The 9,249-nt window shown below is 45.3% G+C and overlaps 1 non-coding gene across 1 annotated transcript; it reads right to left on the bottom strand.

Annotated features, from left to right (window-relative positions):
- Positions 1 to 8,870: 8,870 nt before the first annotated feature.
- MIR6672 (microRNA 6672) lies at positions 8,871 to 8,980 on the bottom strand. Its single transcript, NR_105541.2, has one exon. It is a non-coding gene; the product is annotated as a microRNA 6672 (primary transcript).
- Between the last annotated feature and the right edge of the window lie 269 nt (positions 8,981 to 9,249).

The raw sequence follows: 9,249 nt of genomic DNA, 5'->3' as shown, positions 1-9,249 counted from the left end.
GAAACTGGGTTTCTAAACTGATTTTTTTTTTTTTTTTAACAGACTTAGAGTGATACTTGTAGTAGGAAGAGGAGCTGCCATGTGCCAGGCTATTGCAGGTGGAGATAAGATCCTGATGATGCCTTTACTCTCCATTGAGAGGTTCCTAGTTCTGTGAATGTTCCGTGAGTAGATGAGTAACACTTCGGCACGTCTTCACACTTCTCATCATCACAAAAGTGATGCTGGGAAAAGACTAACCATTGTATTTTGAATCCAGGCAAACACAGCATACAGAATGATGTGCTCTCTCTGTTGTCTCTTTGGACTCCACAATCAGCACAGTCTCCTTGCAGTTCCTCTCTTTTCCTTAGTATCTGAGAGTGGTTCTCAAGAAGACGTTGTGATCCATGACTTTGGGTGGTGTTTGGTACAAGCCAATGAAAATTGAATTGTCACTAAGTGTAGTTCAACTTGTTCTCACTGCACAGCTCTGTGGAGGCCAGGCTTCATTCCCTTCAGTGTAGGCGCTTTGTCATCTTTGTTGTTGACACTGAATCTGCAAGTTTCCATCACCTGCCTTTTCTTCTTGCGGTAACCCAAAGCAGAATGCTGTTGATCAGCAAGTGAATCATTTGAATGTTGAGAGGAATATAGGAGAGGTATCCCAGGGGCATGGGGAATTTGGGCTGCTGTAGATTGAAGGTTGCAAGATTCTTGTACTTTCCAATTTTGATTATTTCTTTTCCTTGTTTGTTTTCTAATTGGTTAACTTTGCTCTACACGTGATGTGAGTAAGTTATACAATTTACCGTAATGCTTTTATCACATTGTGAGAATCAATCTTCATTAATTACAAGCAAAAAACTTCCTAGAAGTAATAAGGAAAAAAGCTACATTTGCTTGTCAGTGGACTCCCAAACCTCCATAGGAATGCTGTATGCAAACCTGCAGCCTGTCATCTAGATTGTGTTTAGTCCAAAATGGTTTTCCAAAGCACCTCTTTTCAAGCTGTTCTCACCATTTTTTTATTTGTTTTTTTAATAACTGTAAGAGCTTTCTTTTTTACACTGAAAGATCCGCTGTCATGATTGTGACATCATAACTTTCATGGACGTAAATATTCACAAGGATGGAGACAAAGTGGTGTCACTGCAGCTGATTCTGTACTGCACCACGCATTGCACAATCCTTTCTGCTTTTGCCATGTTGGGCATGAAACACCCTTGGCTTAGATCAGTAGAGGCTTAAAGTCTCTTAGTGTGGGTCTGAATTACTATGTAAATTGCAAGAGGCAGAGAATTAGATTCTGCACCTAGAAATTGTATCAAACCAGCTGCTTGTCAAATTTCATCTTTGCTTGATTTGATCATTAGATATTACAGTGAGAAAATTGTACATTCTGCTGTGAGTTCTTCTGGTGTAAATCTGGAATAAGAGCCTAACACTTATCTCCTTTGGACTGGTATCAGTGGAAATCAATTCCTGGGAAATTTACTTTAGATCTCAGCTACTATATTTGTAGCATAATGTGGTCCTTGTAGCTCTTAAAACAGATGCATAGAAATGTCTGTGGCTGTAAATGACCCATGTTAGCTGATTTTATGTCATAGCACTCACTTTTCTCTGCTACACTATATTCTGCTGCACACCTCTGAGCATCAGGCATCCAAATGGCTGGCTGTTGAGTTAGCTGTACTTAAATAAACTTACTGGTGTATAATGAGTCAATTCTCAGGCTTGCAGGAAGAGGCAAAACTGCTAATTGCTGCACGGGTACCTGAAGCACTTGGTATGGTTAAGCTCACAAGTATCTACCATTCAAACAGTGATCATCTTCCACCTTAATGTCTCGGAACAGCCTCTCAGTGTGTTATATAGTCCCTTCTGCTCACTTTTCCCGCAGATTTATCCTGGGAACAGCGGGGGCAGATAGGGTAATATGCCCCAGTCTGTTTATCTTCTGTGTGGCTGAGGCCATTGCAAAACAGCAGAAGAGTTGCTCCAGATCAAACATGAGGGTCGGCTGCTGCAAGTGCTGGGGCAGGAACGGCTGTGGCACATTCCAGAGCGGGACTGGTTGTGTACCAACTGAACCCAAGCCCTGGTTCGGTTCTTCACAAGAAAGAACTGTGTGTAAGTGGAGAGATGTGAGTTATCTTCGGTTTTAGAACAGACCCACACTGCACACCTGGGCCAGTGCATTTTAACACAAGAGGTGGTAATGATGCCATGGATGAAGGGCAGAGGACCTGCCCAACAGGGAATTTATCCAAACTGATGCCGTTCCGCTTCTTCCTGGCACTTCCCACGTACAAAGTATTGAAAGAAGGACGTCTCGCTAAAGGGTGTTAGCTCTCCAATTACCCTTGCCTCATCTAATGGCTCCCAGAGGCCCATTCTTTGCTGCTATAAATTAGAATAACCCTTAAGGTTGACTAATTTGTCCGTGCCCTTTACCGGGAATGAGGGTGATACACAGGAGATGGAGAGCTGCCTTCTCCCCCGTAGCCTCAGGGCTCTTTTATCCACCGCAGCCCAGCCAGCTGAGGGGATCAGCTATAATCCTGACTTGTAAGAAAAAGCTGCCTAGGCAGGATGTCACACGGGCCAAACTAAATCCCTGCAGAAGCATACTGCTCTTCTGTGTTGTGAGAAGTCTGTGCAGTGAGGCGTGCAGCAGCCTGGAACGCTGTACTGCTCTCAGCACCTTGCTGCTCCCTCTTTATGCCCCCCTACAGATATGTCTTAAACCCAGGTGTCAACAGGTGTCACTGGCGGGGACTATGTGAGCTGTCTGGTGTGTGTTTGGGAAGGCCCACGCTGCTCACACTGCACTTGGCTCACGCATGTAGGTGGCAGAGAAGGCCAGGCCTTTCCCGTCCTGTTGTACCATGGTCAGCATGGGGGGGTCCCATGCGTAAAGGGTGGTCTGTGGCATGAGTGGAAGGATTTGGCTTCTTTTTTGTTAGATATGTGCCTTTTTCTCTACAGTGACTTGAAAGGAGGTAGTGGCAAGTTGGGGTCAGCCTCATCTCCCAGGTAATAGCAATAGGACTAGAGGCAGTGGCCTCAAATTGCATGAGGGGAGGTTCATATTGGATATTAGAAAACATTTCTTCTCAAAAGGAGCTGTCAGCCAGTGGCACAGGCTGACCAGGGAGGTGGTGGAGTCACCGTCCCTGGAGCTGCTCCAGAGCCATGTGGATGTGGCACTGAGGGCCATGGGCAGTGGGTATGGTGGGAATGGGCTGCTGGTTAGACTAGATGGTCTTAGAGGTCTTTTCCAACCTTAATGATTCTGTAATTCTATGATTCTTCAGCTGTCCTAAAGTTGTATTTTCAGCCCGGAAAGATGCTGGCAGGAGCCCAAGGAGGCAATGGTGTACTGTTCTACATGTATAACTTAGAGTAAAAGTGAAAGACCTTGCATGATGAAACCGTCACCTTAAATAAACAGAACTACTTAGTTTCTTTTTAATCTCTGTTGTTTGATTGATCCTTTCTGGTGATAAATTTGGTGCACTGCTGCTGTACCTTTGAAGCCAGGCAGCAAAGGTCATTCTTCCTAGAAATGCTAATTCTGACAAAGTGCTAGAGGTGAACGTACAAGGCAGGGATATTACCCAGCCTGCAAGTTCCTTTAACTCTAAATTAGATCAGGTCTAAAAAGAGATCCCAGAAGGACCCCTGCAGCCACACCAGCCAATGGAAGTTGGCACATCTATTTTGATGTGATACAGCTAAGACTTTGTCCACAGCCTCAATAAGGTTTGATCCGATTTCACAGCAGGAAAACAATCTGAAGATGTGGATATGTGATGGATGTGAATGTTTATCCCATTGGGCAATCTACATGGCTGGCTAAACTCTCCCATAAGTTTGAATGTTGGGGCCCATGGGGATGTCCACACTGGTTTCATGCAGGCACCTCAGCAGGCTTTGTTAAGCTGTGGATTGGTATAGATCTTCAGAGTTCCTTATCCTCTCCTTTGCACTCTCCCAGCATCTGTGTGATCACTTAGTAAACCAGCCTGGAGAACTGAGCCCCCAAAGAGTAATCCTGGGAGGAAGGAGGGAAGCTGAGTTATATTTCAGCCAGATCAGTTTTACTAAACCAGAACTGCCATCACCAAATAAACGTGCCTTGAATTGCAGTTAATCTGTCACCTCTTCATGATGAGGACAGGGAAATCTTAATCTGAAAGAAACCAGATATTCCTTTGTTTACATTTATCTGCCCAAACCACTGTCAGCTGTCCCATTTCCCTTTGAATTATCTTCACTGAGTTCCCAGCAGTGCCTTGAATTTACTCTGGTGGGAGTGGGAGCAGACCTGAGCTCCCGAGGCTGAGTTCCATGTGTTTTTCTGAAGCACACCATCCTGTGAAGTGGGGAGCCGTGTGCATTACGTGCTGGCTCAGTCAGGAGGAAGGTGAAAGTGTCTGAATGCACACAACGGCTTGCAGTGACTGTTGTCCGCAAGCTGACGGGTCAGGTGAGATGGTAGCAAAGGACAAGGAGACTGACCCCCCCTGACACTTACGTGAGTGTTTATGATTAGGCTTCTTTTGCATTATTGTTATTACCCTAGTGTAAACCGAGCAAACAGAAGAATCAGGCCCAAGTTCAAGTAAGCCTGGCCCTCCGTGCATTCACCTGATATGACTGCTCCCCCCCTCCTTGCACTGTGTGCAACAAGCACGGCTGTTATATATCACAGTAGTGCCACCTCTAGCAGGGCTGCGCCACAGTCAGACTTCCTCCTCTCCCCCCCTGCCCCCACACACACGTATTTTGTACGGTCTGCAGTTGTAGCAGACAGTCAGCAATTAGGGGGAACTGACTGATGACCACAAGCTCAATTCTTTGCTCTCAGCTGTGCTGCTGAAAACAAACCCTTTTTTCTTTTCTCTCACCCTGTGTTTTCCTGTTGCTATGTCAAAGCAATAAGGAAGCTCTGGCTCTCATGTGGATTCCACCAGAATGGGAGTGTAACCAGCCACCACCAGACTTTGTCCGCAGCCTCAATAAGGTTTGATCTGATTTCACAGCAAGAAAACAATCTGAAGATGTGGAAATGCGATGGATGTGAATGTTTATCCCATTGGGCAATCTACATGGCTGGCTAAACTCTCCCATACGTCTGAATGTTGGGGCCCATCCCAAATCTTATCTCACGTTAACAGATTAAAGAGCATGGAAGTATTTCTCCACGAAAGATTTCCTAAAATCCTGTGGAGAAAGCCTCTGCCTCTGTCACTCGCACTGGCTAGAAACCAGAGGTGAAGCTGAAATCCCTAACTCCAGCAGGTTGGACCAGTTCTCATTTCTGCTCCTCCCTGGCCTGGGGCTGCCACCAGTTTACTCAGGCAAAGCTGCCTCCATCCAGCCCTGACTCGGGCATCTGGTCTGCAGATGCTGGTGCTTCTGGTTCCTGTAGAGCCCTGGGGCTGATCTGCAGAAGGAGCCAGCAGAGTGGGACAGATACCATCTACCTGGCTTCCATGCCGTGCTCCAGTTGGGTGTTACTCTATGAGGTTGTTCTTTATTTCTTAACATCTAAGGGCAAAAGCATAGAATCATAGCATGTTAGAATTGTTTGGGTTGAAAGGGACCTTTAAAGACCACCTAGTCCAACTTCCCCACAATGATGAGGGACACCTGCAGCTACATCAGGTTGCCCAGAGCCCCATTCCACCCAACCTCAAGTGTCTCCAGGGATGGAGCATCCACCACCTCTCTGGGCAACCAGTGCCAGTGCCTTACCATCCTTGTCTTAAAAAGCTTCTTCTTTCTATCCAGTCTGAACCTCTCCTCATTTAGTTTGAAACCAAAAATGGAGACTAGTGATGCCCTTACCAGCCTTACCAGCAGGTAGATCTTGTTGTAGTCGGTGCTACTCACCAGGATGTCTCTGGACTTAATTCCAGCAAAGGTCTTGGCCTCACATCCTTTAAAAGGAAGCAAAACTCAAAAGCAGCATAGAAAATAAATGTCCTCTCTTTAGCTGTAACAAATGACTGTCCCTTTGGAGATGCTAATCATAATGTTGTTTAATTCTTTTGCTCATTGTCCTGCCAAGGAGAATTCAGTGCTGGATAATACAAGTAAAAGCCATCCCCACCCTGAAAGGCTGACAACACAGGAGATGACGTACTGCAGGCTGATTTTGTCTGGGAATTAATAGGCGAGCATGGTTTCACATTCAGTACTTTTACCAGCAGTGAAGGGCAGGACAGATTCAGAAATGAGTATGTCTGAGAGAGTTTCTTTTCTGATTTGTTTGTGGAAAAAATATGCCATCCAGTGAATTTAGTTGAGTTCAAAGGGGGAAGCAGCTAGAGAGGATTGTTTCCCAAGTTTGAGGAAGATTAACTGTTCAGGCCCAATTCTCCCCGTGAGAGGAAATCACCTTAGAAATTCCCTCTTTAATAAATCAACCGTTGTCCAAATAATGCCATTTAAGGCACATGTATTGCTAACTCTCTAATTCGTTACCCCTGTAACAAAACTCGTGTAGTTAAACTACATTTTCTTGTTTAACCAGAGTATCTGAGAGCAAATGGCCACTCAGCAACTTCGTACCCTTCTTCAGAGGTTGAAGGCAACTGACCAAATTTTACCTGGTTGTTCTGGCTACGTGAACCTACATTTCTGGCCTTGCCTATGAAGAGCTCTCAGTTGCAAGGAAAGCATGCAGCACTTCAATCTGTCTCTCCATAAATCTGCACAGGCAAACAAGGTACGTGGAGCATGATACCATGACAGCATTCACATGCACCTGCGCATTATTCTTTGCTGCGATTTTCTTAGTCATTGGCTATTGCTTGTCGAAAGTTTTCAAGCTTGTGTCCAGATGGCTCTGGGCAGCCTGGTCTGGTGGTTGGTGACCCTGCACATAGCAGGGGGGTTGAAACTCGATGATCTTTGTGGTCCTTTTCAACCCAGGCCATTGTATGATTCTGTGATTTACGAATGCTTATATAAACTTTACCTCTTCCTGCACAGAAGTCGAACAGTAGTGATTCACACCTGCCCCTCCTGGAGGTGATACACACCTCTTGCTGCATGTTTTTGCAAGCGTGCCTGTTTGGCTGTTAACCCAGTATTTACAGTATCCATTTTCACAAAAAAAAATGCATTACACTTTATTATCAGTTCAGAGGTATTCATATGTCACAGTTCATCATTAAGCATATATGATAAATGAACAGGGTAAAAATGAAATAGAAAACTCTACGTTGAAAGGTTAAACACATGCAGAAATACAATGAACCAAAGTGTGATTACCATGGTATTGATGACTGAGTGTTTTGGTATTTCTAGGAGCCTTTGGAACCATCTGCACCTATAGTGTACTGGTACTTTAATGAACCTTTTCATTTTAGAAATTAAGGTATGACATTCTCCTACACTAGTTTTCCAGACTTGCATATTTTTTACACGCCATCAAATCCTACTGGCATTCATAGGAATTTGCTGTGAATGTGGGATCGGGCTCTGCCGCACGTTTCTGTTTTGTAAGTCAATTAGAGAAATGAAAGAATAAGCAGGCAGTACATGTGCAAATTTTTACTTTAATCTCTGGGTGGGCATGAGCAGTCGGTCATTAGTTAATGATGACATAAGAGCTGGCATTCCTGATAAGCCCACAGTTCCTTCAGGCTTGCTGGAGGGCTGCAATCCTATTAGTCAGATGCTATAAAAGTTGTTTTTTAATTATCTCGGAGTCAAGATAACTCTGCCCCTACCGAGCTGCTAGGAGTTCCTTATGGATACATGTCCAAGGGAAGGATTTACCCTCCATGTTTTAATTAAGATCATGTTTAGATACAGGGTAAGCCGGGAGGGCTGCAACCTTTTTCTGCGGTACCCACCAAACCTCTGTCCTACTTGACCATTCTCGGGCCTTATAACCAGACCTGTCCCCTAAATCTTTATCATACTCCTTCAACATTCAGTATTGTCCACATCCCGCTGGCATCCTCACACCTGCCCCTCAAAACACTCAGTTTACCTGGAGAAGCAGGGGACCCGAGGACAGTGAGGGGGCAGGTCTGTAGCACAGTTTGTGTCAAAGTCAAAAAGGACTGTGAGAGGGGATCTCAGGACAGCAAGCTGGCAGACAACCAAGAGGAGCGTGTCAGCTGCTGTGTTTTGTAAACTAGCAGCAATCCTTTTGCCACCATGGATTGCAAAAGCAGCAATGCTGCCAATGTTTATATGCCTTTGGCATCCTGACTAAGAATATTTTAGTTACATCATAGGTGTGTGCAATAGGGTTTGGTTTTTGCTAGCTAGCGAGGAGGTTTTGGCTGCATGAGAGACACGTGGCAGAGCATGCACCTGCATATTGGGATTATAATTAGGGCAGTGCTGGAACTGAAAGGAGACAGCCTTGTTTTAGCAGTGATTGGGCTAGTAATGGAGAAAGGGAGGACAATGGTTCTCTTAGGTCAGAAGCCTGGCAGTTGTGCTGCATTGTTTTGTAGCAGACTGAAGTACCAGGTTTTCAGCAGTCTCATGGACCTTCAGATGTGATGCTAGATATCCACCTAATTTGCTGCCGCTGGGTGTTTCTTACAGAACAAAGTGACTGTCATCAGAAAATCTCTTTCTCCGAATAGAGGTTTTACTATTTTGAAGACTTCCAAATATCAAATACCAAAAGGGTGAGCACAGTTAGAATTTTTATAGAATGACAGCGTGGTTGAGGTTGAAAGGGACCTCTGACTCCATCTGACCCAACCCCTGTTCCAGCAGGGACACCCAAAGCAGAGTGCCCAGGATCATGTCCAGGTGACTTTCGAGGTTCTCCAAGGAGAAGATCCCACAGCCCCTCTGGGCAGCCTGTGCCAGTGCTCTGTCATCCACACATTACAGAAGTGCTGCCTGGTGTTCAGACAAAGCCCCCTGTCTTCCAGTTTGTGCCCACTGCCCCTTGTCCTGGCACTGGGCACCACTGAAAAGGGATGCCAATCTCTGACTCAGTCCTCACTGCATCTCCCTGTAGATATCTATATACGCTGATGAGATGCCCCCTGAGCCCTCTCCAGGCTGAACAGTCCCAGCTCTCTCAGACTTTCCTCATACGAGAGATGCTCCAGCCACTTCATCATGTTTATGACTCTACATTGGACTCCCTCCAGTATGCTCATGTGTCTCTTGTATTGGGTGGGGACGGAACTGGTCACAGTACTTCAGCTTTGGTCTCACCAGCACTGAGTAGAGCAGATATTCTGAAGGGAGAAGGAATTCTAAAACTTT

This window comes from Gallus gallus, chromosome 1 (assembly GCF_016699485.2).
Source record: "Gallus gallus isolate bGalGal1 chromosome 1, bGalGal1.mat.broiler.GRCg7b, whole genome shotgun sequence".
NCBI classification, from domain to species: domain Eukaryota; kingdom Metazoa; phylum Chordata; class Aves; order Galliformes; family Phasianidae; genus Gallus; species Gallus gallus.
Note: the sequence above shows the minus strand (reverse complement) of the source record. Positions and strands in the feature narration are given on the sequence as shown.